At 49.3% G+C, this 15123-nt stretch overlaps 1 long non-coding RNA gene across 1 annotated transcript; it reads left to right on the top strand.

Annotated features, from left to right (window-relative positions):
* The first annotated feature begins 11901 nt into the window (after positions 1-11901).
* Positions 11902-14317, top strand: LOC135183661 (uncharacterized). Its single transcript, XR_010305640.1, has 3 exons — positions 11902-11938; positions 12082-12128; positions 13794-14317. It is a non-coding gene; the product is annotated as an uncharacterized LOC135183661 (long non-coding RNA).
* The last annotated feature ends 806 nt before the right edge of the window (positions 14318-15123 follow it).

Below are 15123 nucleotides of genomic sequence, written 5' to 3'. Positions count from 1 at the left end.
TGGAGCAACAAAACTGATGCAGGGTCTAGAGCACAAGTTTTGTGAGGACAGTCTAAAAGAGTTGGGGTTACTCAGAGTGGAGGGAAAAAAAGGCTCCAGGGAGACCTTCTTGTGGCCTTTCAATACTCAGAGGCATGTAAGAAAGATGGGGACTGACTTTTTTACAGCACAAGGGGTGATGGGTTTGAATAAAAAGAGAGAGATTCAGACTAGACAGAAGGAAGGAATCTTTGATGCTGAGGGTGGAGAGACATTGTCCCAGACTGCCCAGAGAGATGTCCTATTCCTGGAATCATTGCAGGTCAGGTTAGATGAGGTCTGAGCAATCTGTTGAAGATGTCCCTGCTGACTGCAGGGAGGTTGGACTAGATGAGCTCTGAAGGTCCTTTCAACCCAAACCATTCTGTGATTCTATGCTTCAATGTCTTTGTGCCCAATTTACAGGCAAGGAAACTGAGGCTTGGCAGAAGCAGTGCACCCAAAGCCATTTTTCCTGAGTCTTCATCCAACCTCTGTCCCATGGCCACCCTGCTAGGGCAGCAGCCACTCCTACTGGTTTGGCCAGAGCATACTGGTTTGACCTTTTCTCTGGACCACACACTTCCTTGCATGGTATAGGGTTGTGAGAGGACACCAAACTCCACCATGCCAATGTGTGTCATGTTGCCCAGCTTGGCTCATTCCCACTTTCCTGTCAGTGTGTGATGGATAAGCACACACCCCTCCCTCCCTCTCCCCCATCTGCTTCTCTGGGAGGAATGCAGAGAGCTGAGACTGCTGCTGTATTTAATCTGCTAATGGTATTAATTCCCTATTAAATTAAATGTGTTGCTGGTTGAGTTTGGGAAGGAGGGGCTCGAGCCTCTCCTTTCCCCCACCCTTTTTTATCCTGGCAAAGACATTGGAGTGTTTGTTAGTGGGGGGGGGAAGGAAGGAAAGGAGAAAAAAAGGAGGGAGGAAAGGAAGATAAATAAAAGGGAGGGAAAAAAGAGGGAGGGGGAAAAAAAGGAGGGGGGAAATGGAAGAAAAAAGGAAGAAGAAAAGGAAGGAAAAAAAGGAAGAAAAATAAAAGGGAAGGGGAAAAAGGAAGGAAAAAAGAAGGGGGGAAATGGAAGGAAAAAAAAAAGGATGGGGAAGTGGAAGGGGAAAAAAAAGGATGAGGAAAAAAAGGAAGAAAAAGAAAGGAAGAAAAAAGAGGGAGAGGAAAAAAGGAAAGGAAAAAAAGGAAGAAAAATAAAAGGGAGGGGAAAAAAAGAGAAGGGGGGGAAAGGAAGGGGAAAAAAGGAGGGGGAAAGGAAGAAAGATAAAAAAGGGGGGGGGAAGGATGAAGGGAAAAAAAGAAGGAGGAGGGAAAAAGGAGAGGAAAAAAAAGGGAAAATAAGGGAGCAAAAATAAAGGGAGGAAAAAATGGGGGAGGGAAAAAAAGGAGGGAGGAAAAGGAAGAAAAAAAAGGAGGGGTAAAAAAGGGAGAGGGGGAATAAAGCAGGGGGGAAAAGAAGGGGGGAAAAGTAAGAAAAAAAGGAAATAATATAAAAGAAAGGGGGGGAAGAAGGAGGGGGGGAAAGGAAGAAAAAAAGGAAGGGGGAAAAAAGAAGGGGGAAAAAAGGGAAGAAAAATAAAAGGGGGAAGGGGAAAAAAGGATGAGGGGGGGAAAAGGAGAGGGGGGAAAAGGGGGGGGAAGGAAGAAAAATAAATGAGAAAAAAAGAGAGGGGGAAAAAAGGAGGAGGGGGAAAGGAGGAAAGAAAAAAAAAGGAAGAAAAAAAAGGAAACAGGATAAAAGGAAGGGGAAAAAAGGGGAGGAGGAAAAAAGAAGGGGGGGGAATAAAAGGGAGGGGAAAAAGAAAGGAAAAAAAGGAAAGAAAAATAAAAGGGAGGGAAAAAAAGAAAGGGAAAAAAAAAAGGAAAGAAAAATAAAAGGGAGGGGGAAAAAAGGGAAAAAAAATAAAAGGGAGGGAAAAAAAGAAAGGGAAAAAAAGAAAGAAAAATAAAAGGGAGGGGGAAAAGAAAGAAAAAAGGGAAGAAAAATAAAAGGGAGGGAAAAAAAGGAGAGGGGGAAAGGAGGGAGGAAAAAAGGAGAGGGGGAAAGGAGGGAGGAAAAAAGGAAGAAAATAAAAGGGAGGGAGAAAAAGGAGGAGGGGGGAAAATGGAGGAGAGGGGGAAAAAGGAGGGGGGAAAAAAAGAGGGGGGGAGGAAAGGAAGACAAATAAAAGGAACAGAAAAAAACAAGAATTGCAGCGTTTGTGCAGATATAGAAAGGGAGGAGCGGGGGGAGGGAAAAAAAAATCAAACGGCAGATTATTTCCCTTAAAAAGGCAAAGAAAAGTGCCCCTTTTTCTTGCAAACAAGCTGCCTCCTCTCCGGGCCTTCGTCCCTCGCAGCTCAGCCCCGCCGTGCTGCGAAGACAAAAGGCTTCTCTCGGCGGGGCAGCGGGGCCGGGGACGCCGGCAGCCCGGCGAGGTTCGCTCGGCAGCAGCCCGCGGTGCCGAGCTGCAGCCCGGCTCACATTTCAAAGCTTTCTTGTTTTCACATTGAATGTCCTTTTTTTTTCTTTCTTTTTTTTTAAAGCTTTTTCTTTCCCCTTTCCTTCTTTTTATTGATTTCCAGCCCCCTCCTTTTTTTTTTTTTCCCTCTTCTTCTTTTTTTTAATGCATACATGTATTCAAAGTGAAGTTATGATAAAAATCTGACACGGAGAGGGAAGCAAAGGCTTGAGTTGCGTTTTGGCACAGGCTGGGCTCATCCCTTCTGCGTGAGGCTCGGTGCCAGAAGACATCTCGGAGTGGAAAGAATTCAAGAAATCAAAGGGAGGGTTTGGGGTTTATTTTTTTTATTGCATATGATTGGACTTTATTTGTCCCATTGAAGGAGGCAAAAGGCTTCGAGTGTAACATAAAAAGTCTGGGATGGGATTTACCTATGGCTGAGGCAGGTGAGAAGTGTTCTGTGATGGATTCTTCTCTGTGAATGAAGAGACAAAGGGGAGTCTCTTCCCTGTCTGACACTATGGTAGCAGCATCTTTTCAGACGGGGGAGGTGAAGTGAAAAATCTGGTCTGGATCAGCGTGGGTGTACCACCTGAGATGGACTCAGTGATGCTGTTTTAGATACAGAGATGGACTCAGTGATGTTGTTTTAGATAAAGAGATGGACTCAGTGATGCTGTTTTAGATAAAGAGATGGACTCAGTGATGCTGTTTTAGATAAAGGTGACTTATAATCCACCTTGTTTCAGTTGGAAAAGGTATCACAGTATCACAGTATCACCAGGGTTGGAAGAGACCTCACAGATCATCAAGTCCAACCCTTTACCACAGAGCTCAAGGCTAGACCATGGCACCAAGTGCCACGTCCAATCCTGCCTTGAACAGCTCCAGGGACAGCGACTCCACCACCTCCCCGGGCAGCCCATTCCAGTGTCCAATGACTCTCTCAGTGAAGAACTTTCTCCTCACCTTCAGCCTAAATCTCCCCTGGTGCAGCCTGAGGCTGTGTCCTCTTGTTCTGGTGCTGGCCACCTGAGAGAAGAGAGCAACCTCCTCCTGGCCACAACCACCCCTCAGGTGATCGAGTTCAGCCATTCCCTGACTCTACCAAGCCTGGTGCTAAAACATCATAGAATCATAGAATAAAGCAGGTTGGAAGAGACCTCCAAGCTCAGCCAGTCCAAGCTAGCACTCAGCCCTATCCAATCAACTAGTCCATGGCACTAGACCATCCCACATCTTTGTCTTTTAAGCACCTCCAGGGATGGAGATTCCAGCATCTCCCTGGGGAGATTCTTTCACTGTTGGAGAAAACTTTCTTAGGGTTTCATAGGCTTGCAACAAATGGACATAGAAGACACATGGTGGGAAATGTCTCCCTGTCACCTCATGTTAGATCATTCATCTCCATCTGACTCACTCCCTGGGAGAGAATTTTGTCCTGATGTTTGTTGGTTTAGTCTCCTTTTTCATCACTTGCAGCTCAAGGCTACTGTGAGCTGAATGTTTCCAAACCCTCTCCCTCAGATTTTTGGATGACAGGACCCTACCCTCCCAGGAGCATTGGAATCATGCAATCGCAGAATGGCCTGGGTTGGAAGAGACCTCCAAATGTCATCTGGTCCAACCTCCTCTTCCATTAAATCAGGTTGCCCAGAGCCCTGTTGAGCCTCACCTTGAATAGCTCCAGGGATGTGGCCTCAAGTACCTCCCTGGCTAAGCTGTGGCAGTGTTCCACTACCCTCATGGTAAAGAACTTGTTCCAATCATCCAATCTCAGTCTCCTCTTCACTCATTTCAAGCCATTCTCCCTCATCCATCACTGCAGGCCTTTGCAAATTGTCCCTCTGCAGCCTTCTTGTAGCCCCCTACAGGTACTGACAGGCTGCTATTAGGTCTGCCTGGAGTCTTCTCTTCTCCTGGCTGCACAACCCCAGCTCTCTCAGCCTGTCCTTGTGATAGATGTGTTCCAGCCCCCTGGTCATTTTCATAGCCCTCCTCTGGACCTACTCCATCAGGTCCATGTCACAGACACACAGGATGTCAGGGGTTGGAAGGGACCCAAAGAGATCACTGAGTACAACCTCCCTGCCACAGCAGGACCAGACAATCTAGCTCAGGTCACACAGCAACACATCCAGACAGGCCTGGAAAGGCTCCAGAGAAGGAGACTCCACAACCTCTCTGGGCAGCCTGTGCCAGTGCTCTGAGACCCTTCCAGTCAAGAAGTTCCCCCTTGTGCTGAGCTGGAACCTCCTGTGCTGCAGCTTACATCCATTGCTGCTTGTCCTATCCCAGGGAGCAGTGAGCAGAGCCTGTCCCCCCCTCCTGACCCCCAGCCCTCAGATAGTTATAAACATTGATTCAATCCCCTCTCAGTCTTCTCTTCTCCAGACTAAGCAGTCCCAGGTCCCTCAGCCTCTCCTCATCAGGCAGTGCTTCAGTCCCCTCATCATCCTCATAGCCCTCCACTGCACCCTCTCCAGCAGATCCCTGTCCCTCTTCAACTGGATGGGAGCAAACGTCCTCAAGTTGCTCACGGGAGATATTTAGGAGGTTGGAAATGAGGAGCATTTTCTTCCCCAGAGGGGCTGTCAGTCCCTGGAAGAGGCTGCCACTGGAAGTGGTGGAGTCCCTATCCCTGGAGGGGTTCAAAAGCTGCTTCGATGTAGCTTAGTGGTGACCTGACAGGGCTGTGTTTACAGTGGGACTCAATGATCTTAGGAGGTCCCTTCCAAACAAAATGATTCTGTGATTCAACTCCTGCCCCAGGGGAAAGAGTGGAAATCTAAGCTTAAGTGCAGCTTAGACCATTGCCTGATTGAATGGGCCATAAGTGGCAGTTGTGGGAGCATAAAAGAGCGAGTGTGAAGTTGGCAGCCTGTGAAAGGGAGGCACACCAAGGAGGGACTGTCCCTGTGGAGCACAGCCTGGTGTTTGGGTATGGTGTGGTGACAGATGGTGAGCATCTCCAAGAATCTCTTCCCAAAGCCCCAGTCAGCTCAGGGGAAAGATGCTGTATTTGAGAGGAAGATGCTGAGGGGCTCAGGCTGAGAGTGCAGGAGGGGAAGGTGATCCCTCAGGCCCTCCTGCTGTCGCCTTCATCCCATGTGAGATTCGAGCGCCCAGGGAGAGGCCACCACAAAACTCTTTCCAAAGTCCTTCTGCCACAGGACAACTAAATGCAGTTTCCAAGGGCCCAGGGGGAGGTCAGAAAAGCACATCACAGCTGCAGCATTTTCTTGATAAGGTTTCCACGAGGATTTTGCTGGCAGCTCTTGGCTGAGACCGTAGCTCGCACCAAGCATGCGGTAGCAGCACGTCTGAATTGCTGGTTTCAACTAACACCAATAACACAATTACCCCTGGGTGTCCAAACTGCTGGAATTCCACAAGAAGACCCCCACCAAGCCTGACCAAAGCTGTTCAAATCACATCAAGCTGTCTGTGGGATAAATTCTGCTCTGTGCACTTGCAGCAAGCGGTGAGGATCGTCAGCCTGTGAGCTGAAAGGCAGCTTGGGCAGGTGTCTGAAATAAAGGCAGGTGAACAAGAAAGGAGATGGCCTCTAATGAGCTGATCCCAGACAGTTCACTAGTTGAGCTGGCCTAGTAACTGCCATTTATCACTTGTATTCCTTTTTTTGGTGCCCTTTATCTCATGCATTCCTCCTTTTCTGTAGAGGAAAAGGGTTTTCAAATGATGGGTGCTGTTTGCTTGTCAAGGAAAGGGAGAGACAGAGACAGGGCAGTGGTTTGGAGGACACCCTCAGCATCCTTTCTCTTTGCAGAAGAGGGGGAAGGGAGACTGGAAAGGATCACAGGCTCACAGGATGTCAGGGGTTGAGTGGGACCCAAAGCGATCATCCAGTCCAACCCCCCTGCCAGAGCAGGACCATACAATCCAGCTCAGGGCACACAGCAACACATCCAGACAGACCTTGGGACCCTCCAGAGAAGGAGACTCCACAGCCTCTCTGGGCAGCCTGTGCCAGTGCTCTGGGACCCTTACAGGCAAGAAGTTCCCCCCTGTGTTGAGCTGGAACCTCCTGTGCTGCAGCTTCCATCCATTGCTGCTTGTCCTATCCCAGGGAGCAGTGAGCAGAGCCTGTCCCCCACTCCTGACCCCCAGCCATTGATTAAATCCCCTCTCAGTTTTCTCTTCTCCAGACTAAAAAGGAGGAGCTATCTCCAGGCAGGTCTCCCAAAAACACAACTGCCACGAGGCTGTGCACTCAAACCTGGCTGTGCAGCAAATAACAGGTCAGCAATCACAAGTGGAAGGAGCTGATCTGGCTCACAGATGATTAAGGCTTTGGGAAATCTATTTCTTGATACTGCAGAAGGATCTGGGCAGGAGGTGGGGAGCAGGAGCAGACATCTAAGTGACACCATGCTGTGAATGTGTCCTGCATGGTTGAGTTACTGGTTGGGATTAAAGTCCCAAGTCCTTTCCTGAAGACTTAATTTAGGTTCAGACAACTCAGTTTGCCCTCATTTTGCTCTGCAGGGAGGCAGGCAAGTGTCTGAGTCCTGAGGCACTCAGAATTAAAAGCCAAGGTGGCAAATGTCACAAGCAAAGATGCTCTTCACTTTCTTCTCCTGTAAAAAGAGAACTAGAGAAGAAATGGAATGGTCATCCCAGAAACATTTGAGGGAAGACCACTAATGCAATGGCTGAGTGAAAAGGACACAGAATATAGCCCCAAAAGGACATGGAATTAGCCAAAAAATAAGACATGGAATTAGCCAAGAAAAAGGCGGAAAATTAGGCCAAAAATGACATGGAATTAGCCAAGAAATGGGCAGAGAATTAGGCCCAAAAGAACATGGAATTAGCCCCAAAAGGACATGGGTTTAGTTAAAAAAAAGGACATGGAATTAGCCCCAAAAGGACATGGGATTAGCCAAAAAATGGACATGGAATTAGCCCCAAAGGACATGGAATTAGCCCCAAAAGGACATGGAATTAGCCAAATAAATGACATGGAATTAGCCCAAGGGACATGGAATTAGCCCCCAAAGGACATGGGATTAGCCAAAAAAAAGGACATGGAATTAGCCCCAAAAGGACATGGGTTTAGACAAAAAAAGGACATGGAATTAGCCCAAAAGGACATGGAATTAGCCCCAAAAAGACATGGGATTAGCAAAAAAAAAGGACATGGAATGAGCCCAAAGGGACATGGAATTAGCCCCAAAAAGACATGGGTTTAGCCAAAAAAAGGACATGGAATTAGCCCCAAAGGACATGGAATTAGCCCCAAAAGGACATGGGATTAGCCAAAAAAAATGACATGGAATTAACCCAAAGGGACATGGAATTAGCCCCAAAAGGACATGAGATTAGCCAAATAAATGACATGGAATTAGCCCCAAAATGACATGGGTTTAGCCAAAAAAAGGACATGGAATTAGCCCCAAAGGACATGGGGGCTAATTCCAATCACTCTTTCTGTGAAGAACTTCCTAACATCCAGCCTAAACCTGCCCTGGCACGGGTTGAGGCTGTGTCCTCTTGTTCTGTCACTGGTGCCTGGGAGATGAGACCAGCCCCTGTCTGGCTGCAACCTCCCTTCAGTCCATGGAATAAAAGGCAGTTTAATTACTGTTGTAACAGATAGGACTGTAGAAGTGTTTGTTCCACGTGGTGACATATGGAATCATAGAATCAGTCAGGGTTGGAAGGGACCACAAGGAGCAGCCAGTTCCAACCCCTCCTGACATGGCCAGGGACACCTACCCTAGAGCAGGCTGGCCACAGCCTCATCCAGCCTGGCTTTAAACACCTCCAGCCATGGGGCCTCAACCACCTCCCTGGGCAAACCATTCCAGCCTCTCACCACTCTCCTGCTCAGCAGCTTCCTCCTCATGTCCAGGCTGACTCTCCCCACTTCCAGCTCCACTCCATTCCTCCCAGTCCTATCACTCCTTGAGAGCCTAAAAAGTCCCTCCCTGGCTTTTTTGTAGACCCCCTTCACAGAATGTTCTGGGTTGGAGGGGACCTCCAGAGGTCATCCAGTCCAACTCCTTCTGCAGTCAGCAGAGTCATCTTCAACTAGTTCAGGTTGCCCAGAGCCCTGTCAAGCCTCACTTTCAGTATCTCCAGGCATGGGGCCTCAACCACCTCCCTGGGCAACCTGTTCCAGTATTCCACTACCCTCATGGTAAAGAACTTATTCCTCCCATCCAATTTAAGTCATTTGCTTTGCTCAGTGTCCTTCTCCAACTGTCCTCATTAGCAGGGTAAGTTAACCCCTATCATGGGCGCAGGGTGACTGGAACACAACTCCCCCTGATCTGAAACTGCAGGAAGCCTTCCCCATTCCACTCTCCACCAGGAGGAGATTGTCTGTGTAAAACATTCATGAGCAGCTTTAAAATAATGAAAAATTAAACAACCTTTGCTATGAGGTATGAAATATTTACTGTGCTGCTGTAAGCTAATTGCATATGGAAGCGATGCGATGCCTGGGCTAGAGGCTATGAGGCATCGCCAGCACCCAACGGCTGCAACCCATCGCTGGTTCCTCTGCTTGGTAGAGTGGGGAGAAAAGTCATGGTGAGACAAGAGGAGCCAAAAGCCCTTGGAGTTCCCTCATCTTCTCCTTAGAGTTCCCTCATCTTTTCCTTGGAGTTCCTTTCTCTTCTCCTTGGTGTTGCCTCCTCTTCTCCTTGGCATTCCCTCCTCTTCTCCTTAGTGTTCCCTCATCTTCTCCCTGGAGTTCCCTCCTCTTCACCTTGACATTCCCTTCATTCCCTTATTTTTTCCTTGGAGTTCCCTCCTCTTCTCCTTGATATTCCCTCCTCTTCTCCTTGGTGTTCCCTCATCTTTTTCTTGGAGTTCCTTTCTCTTCTCCTTGGTGTTGCCTCCTCTTCTCCTTGGCATTCCCTCCTTTTCTCTTTAGTGTTCCCTCATCTTCTCCCTGGAGTTCCCTTCTCTTCTCCTTGACATTCCCTTCATTCCCTTATTTTTTTCCTTGGAGTTCCCCCTTCTTCTCCTGGTGACAGCAGGATGAAGCCCGATCAAGGGCTAACTACCAGGGCCAGGGTGCACAACCACAGCACACCCAAAGATATCAGCTAGAGCAGACTGCACGCTCAGCAAACGCTCCTCAAAGCAGAGCCTCACCACACTTTGTCACTCCTCCTTCTCATCCCAGTCACAGCCCTGGAGTGCACTAATGGAAAATAGCAGAGCCGGCTGAACGAGTCGGAGCAAATGATATATGTGACAAATTAAGCCCACAATTCTGCTCCCTTTAATCATGGCAATTTCCTCCTGCTTTTCCTCGCTGTTTGGAAGTGTTTAAACGTCTTTGGGAGGGAGACTTTTTTTTCTCTCCCTCTCTTTCTCTTCTGGCTTGATTGCAAACAGCTCGCCACGGGTGCTCGCTACTCAAGCTGAGCTCTCACTGGAGTCACGGCCGATGGGATCAGTCACCTGGGGCTGCGAGTTGGCTGCTGGGGAGCCTCAGCCCGTGCAAAGCCAGACATCAGCTTCTTCACAGGGTCCAAACCACACTTTCTTTGAGACAGGCAAAGGGTAAACGCACAAATGTTTGCAAAAAGCAAGTAGTACATGAGTGGAATGTGTCTGGAGATAAGGAATTGGCCTTTCCACAACCCCCTTTTCCTCCAAAAACCCACGTGCCTGTCTCTGCTGGCCCTCCTGCCACCCCTGCACCCACAGTGCCACAGCCCTAGACTCAGCAGAGACAAAATGATGCCCTTGCTTTCATCAGCCTCTTGCTCCTTCAGGGCATTAAAAGGTCATTTCGCTGCCTCATGCCGCAGCTGGGATCCGAGCGAGCAGAACCAGAAAGGAAGAAAGAAATCAACAGCGGGCTCAGGAAGTATCCCTTCTTTCCATTATTATAGGATTTATCTTCCCAATATACAGGGAGTGTTGCCTGGCAACAGAGGCTCTCCCGACCTCTGCCATCTCCCCCCAGCACAGCCCAAACCAGCTCAAGCCGCATGGAGCCTTCGCCAGCACAACCAGGGCTGATTTACATGTTGCTCATTTCTCCATCTCCAGCCCTTCCTGTCTTCTCCTGTCCTGGCAAACGCTTCCCAGGAATGGCAGTCTTGAGGGAGTGCCCCCCACAGCTTCTTCACTGGGCATGTCCATGCTGAAGGGGCTGGTCACAAGGCTGAGCTGCTCCCAGAGCTCACCAACAAACTTTAAGCAGCATCTAAGCTTTCAAACAGGCACATCCTCAGGTGAAAGCTCCACAGACAACTTCCAGGCAGAAGCCACTGGTTGTGCAACCATAGATGTTCATCTAGGCTCTGTTTGTGTCACTTAAACTCTCCACAGTACTTAGCACAGATACTCCAGGACCTTTTCAATCCTCCACGTAGAGCTATGTATCCTGCTTGCATCTGAGAACCTCCTGAAATGAATTTTCTTCTGTGCAAGCATCCAGAATTCTCCACAGCTGCAGCATCCTTCCATCCTACCTCACCATTGCTAAATTCCTTCCTGCCTCTTGCCAGTTGCTCCCAGCTCTTCAAAGCTGGTGCACAAGAGGAATGCCCTCTGAGTCCTGGCTTGCATGATGCTGCAACAAAGTGGGGTCTAACCAAGCTGTGGGAATGTAGGAAAACACCAGTTTCTAGGGACCTCAAACCCTGCCTCAGCTCTCCTGATGCCATTTTTGTTTCATTGACATGCTGCAAGCCAAGAGAGGTGGGAAAACTCTGCAGGTGCTTATTGGAGGAAGAGATTGGACAGGCAGGAGAGCTGTTCAGCAGGAAAACATCATCAAGTTCAATAAGGGCAAGTGTAGAGTCCAGCACCTGGAGAGCCTCTGCACAAGTACAGGTTAGGAGGCTGACCTGTTGGAAAGCAGCTCCATGGAGAAGGACCTGGTAGTGCTGAGGGACAAGTTGCCCATGAGCTAACAATGTGCCTTGTGTCCTGGGGTGTATTGAGAAAAGAGTGGCCAGCAGGTTAAGGAATGCTCTCCAGAGTCCTTCTACATTGTCCTAGTGAGGCCACATCTGGGTCCAAATCTGGGCTCTCCAGTTGAAGAGATCGGGAACTCCTGGAGAGAATCCAGTGGAAGTTACAAAGATGCTGAAGCACCTGGAGCATCTCTGTGAGGAGGAAAGACTGAGAGACCTGGGGCTGTTTAGCCTGGCAAAGAGGGTGGAGGGCAAGAGGATGGGGCTAGATCCTTTTCAGTGATGCCCACTGACAGTCTGCCCCTTTCCCACCACACACCACATTTTGCCCCCAAACACAGAGCACCTGTGTCCTGTTGCAGTCTCCTCCCACCCCAGGTGTGGCCACTTTGCCCTCCCACCCCAGGTGTGACCACTTTGCCCTCCCACCCCAGGTGTGGCCACTTTGCCCTCCCTCCCCACTCCCCTTTATATTCATCCCCAGGAAAGCAAGCCTCAAGCTTGCCCAACTGGGCAGAGGGATCCTCCTCAGATCATCCCTGGTGAGTCCTCATGATGTGCACTGGGTGAGTGGTGGAGGGGATCTAAAGGCCGGGGGGCCTGGTTGGCCCCCCGGCTAGCTAGGGCCCAAGCTTGACAGTCATTTTAACATCATCACCCACGGGTGCTGGGCTTCCTTCCTTAGGTTGAGCTCCTCTGTGTGTGGCTGAGAGTCCTGCCCCAGGCTGTAAGGTGAGTGGGAAAATGGTGTTGGTAGAGAAGGAGCTGTTTAGGCAGGGTGGAGAGGAGTGGTGGAGCAGGGGCTGCTTGGGGCAGATGGAGTGAGGGGTGGTGTAGCAGGGTCTGTTTCTCCCCTCAGATCAGATGAGGAGCATAATTTCTCCTAGGAAGGGTCTTCCTGAGATTCAGCTCTTCTAAGCTCTAAGTCCAACCATAACAAGTCTCAAACCAAGGGCATCAGCAGGATAAGATCCTCCCAGAGCACTTGAGCATGGGTGCACAGCAAAGTAGGTTCAGGTTTGGATAGCACCTTGTGAAGATGAGAGCAAGTTGCTGTCATCAGCGAGTGTGAATGGTCCTAAATGTGCTCATTAATGGCTTAGCTACCTCAGCAACTGCCTCAGGTAACCAGTTTTAGGAGACCCCATTTTTGCCTGGTGCATCAGAGAGAGGGTTTGGTAGGGTGGGGTTGTCAAGCTAGGACTTGGCTGGGAGCCTTATCAAATTGGAGTGCTTTGGGTGGAAAGAGAGCTTTAAAGCTCATCCAGTCCCCTCCCTTTGCAGTGAGTGCTAGATCATCTTAGGGCTTTGAGCAACCTAATCTGGAATGTTTCCATGAGTCACAGAATCACAGAAACATGCAGCTTGGCAAAGCCCCTCAGGATCACCAAGTCCAACCTAGAACTCTACAAGATTCATATTAAACTGTAGCCCTAAGCACCACATCCAAACCACCCTTGAAAACCTCTAGAGTAGGTGACCACTTCCCTGGGCAGCTCATCCCAGTCCCTGACCACTCTCTGCATGAAAATCTTTTTTCCTAATGTCCAATCTGAACCCACCCAGCCTCAGCTTGAGGCCATTCCCCCTTGTTCTGTCTCCAATTCCCTGTGAGCAGAGCCCAGCTGCAGCCTCTCCACAATGTCCCTTCAGGTAGCTGTAGACAGCAATGAGGTCTCTCCTCAGCCTCCTCTTCCTCAAACTAACCATCCCCTGCTCCCTCAGTTGCTCCTCATCAGATTTATTCTCCAGGCGCTTCCTCAGCTTCATTGCCCTCCTCTGGACCTGCTCCAGCACCTCCACATCTCTCTAATGTTGCTGTGCCCAAAACTGAACACAACACTCAAGGTGTGGCCTCACCAAAGCCGAGTCCAAGGGGAGTCTCAAGTTGTGGCAGGGCAGGTCTAGGCTGGATGTTAGGAGGAAGTCGTTAGCAGAGAGAGTGATTGGCATTGGAATGGGCTGCCCAGGGAGGTGGTGGAGTCACCATGCCTGGAGGTGTTGAAGCCAAGCCTGGCTGGGGCACTTAGTGCCCTGGTCTGCTTGATTGTCTAGGGCTGGGTGCTAGGTTAGCCTGGATGTTCTTGGAGGTCTCTTCCAACCTGCTTCATTCTATGACAATCACCTCCCTGCCTCTGCTGGCCACAGCATTTTTGATGCAAGCCAGGATGCCATTGGCTTTCCTTCTTGCCTGCCTGGGCACACTCAGATGACAGTGTCCAGAGCTGGGCTGGAATATGATTTACCCCTGCCCTGTAGCTCAGTGCCTGTGGCTGCCCCTTTCAGCAGGGCTGTGTTTGTGGAGCAGCAGGTGCCATGGTTACTATCTGGGCAGGGAACCGCTCCCCTTCCCCTGACAATGCAGGCCACTGAAACTTTATTCTTCACTCGGCACAGGATTAATCACTCACACATCACAGCACCAGAGAAAAGGGGCTCTGGCAGAGGGGACATCCATCCTCCTGCCCCAGGGATTGCTGAGTGCTGCAAGAAAACTGCCTGGGCCATGGGAATGTTTCACTGCTGATTGTGTTCTCACTAATGAACACCATGGAAGTGTTTCACTGCTGATTGTGTTCTCACTAATGAACACCATGGAAGTGTTTCACTGCTGATTGTGTTCTCACTAATGGACACCATGGAAGTGTTTCACTGCTGATTGTGTTCTCACTAATGGACACCATGGAAATGTTTCACTGCTGATTGTGTTCTCACTAATGAACACCATGGAAGTGTTTCACTACTGATTGTGTTCTCACTAATGAACACCATGGAAGTGTTTCACTGCTGATTGTGTTCTCACTAATGGACACCATGGAAGTGTTTCACTGCTGATTGTGTTCTCACTAATGAACACCATAGAAGTGTTTCACTGCTGATTGTGTTTTCACTAATAAATATCATGGAAGTGTTTCACTGCATTGATTGTGTTTTCACTAATGAATATCATGATATTTGCTCTTCCCCCACCCCTTTCCGCATGTTCTGCCACATCCTGGGATTTCAAATCAGGGAGAAAGCCATTTGTAGTGATAAGGGAGTTTTTATGAGGCTGTGAGGGCAGGCTGAGAGTGTTGGAGTTGTTTAGCCTGCAGAAGAGAGGGCTCCAGGGAGGTGTTCTTGTGGCCTTTCTGTACTTAAAAGGGCTTCTAAGAAAGCTGGGGACAGACTTTTGGGCAGGGCCTGTTGTGACAGGACAAGGGGTGATGGGTTGATACTAACAGAAGGAGATTCAGACTAGATAGAAGTGAGCTGTTCTTTATGCTGTGGGTGGTGAGACATTGGTCCAGGTTACCCAGAGAGGTGGTAGATGCCCCATGCCTGGAACCATTCTGGGTGAGGTTGATTGGATCTCTACGCAACCTGCTCTGACTGCAGGGGGAGTTGGACTAGATGACTTTTAAAGGTCTCATTCAGCTGAAACCATCCACGATGCCTTCATTCCATGACAGTGGAGGAAATCTTTTGCTCTCAACTACCATCATGGTTCATAGCCCAGTGTGAGCACAGAGCGTTGTGACTCCAAGACCCAATTGAATCAAGTGCCAGAGGCATGTCTTGGCTGAGGGTGAGGGGAAGTGGGAAAGCAACAACGAGGAAAGGGAAGAACAGTGAAGGTTTTCCCAGGAGAACAGGTTTCAAAAGCAGAGCAGTGATTTGTTGCAGACTCCTCCATCCGGGGCTGCTTGGCCACCTGCTGCCACAGAGAGCTGGCAGGTCAGGCCTG

Source organism: Pogoniulus pusillus, chromosome 19 (genome assembly GCF_015220805.1).
Source record: "Pogoniulus pusillus isolate bPogPus1 chromosome 19, bPogPus1.pri, whole genome shotgun sequence".
In the NCBI taxonomy this organism is placed as follows: domain Eukaryota; kingdom Metazoa; phylum Chordata; class Aves; order Piciformes; family Lybiidae; genus Pogoniulus; species Pogoniulus pusillus.
The sequence above is the reverse complement of the archived record's forward strand: the minus strand, read 5'-3'. Positions and strand labels throughout refer to the sequence as shown.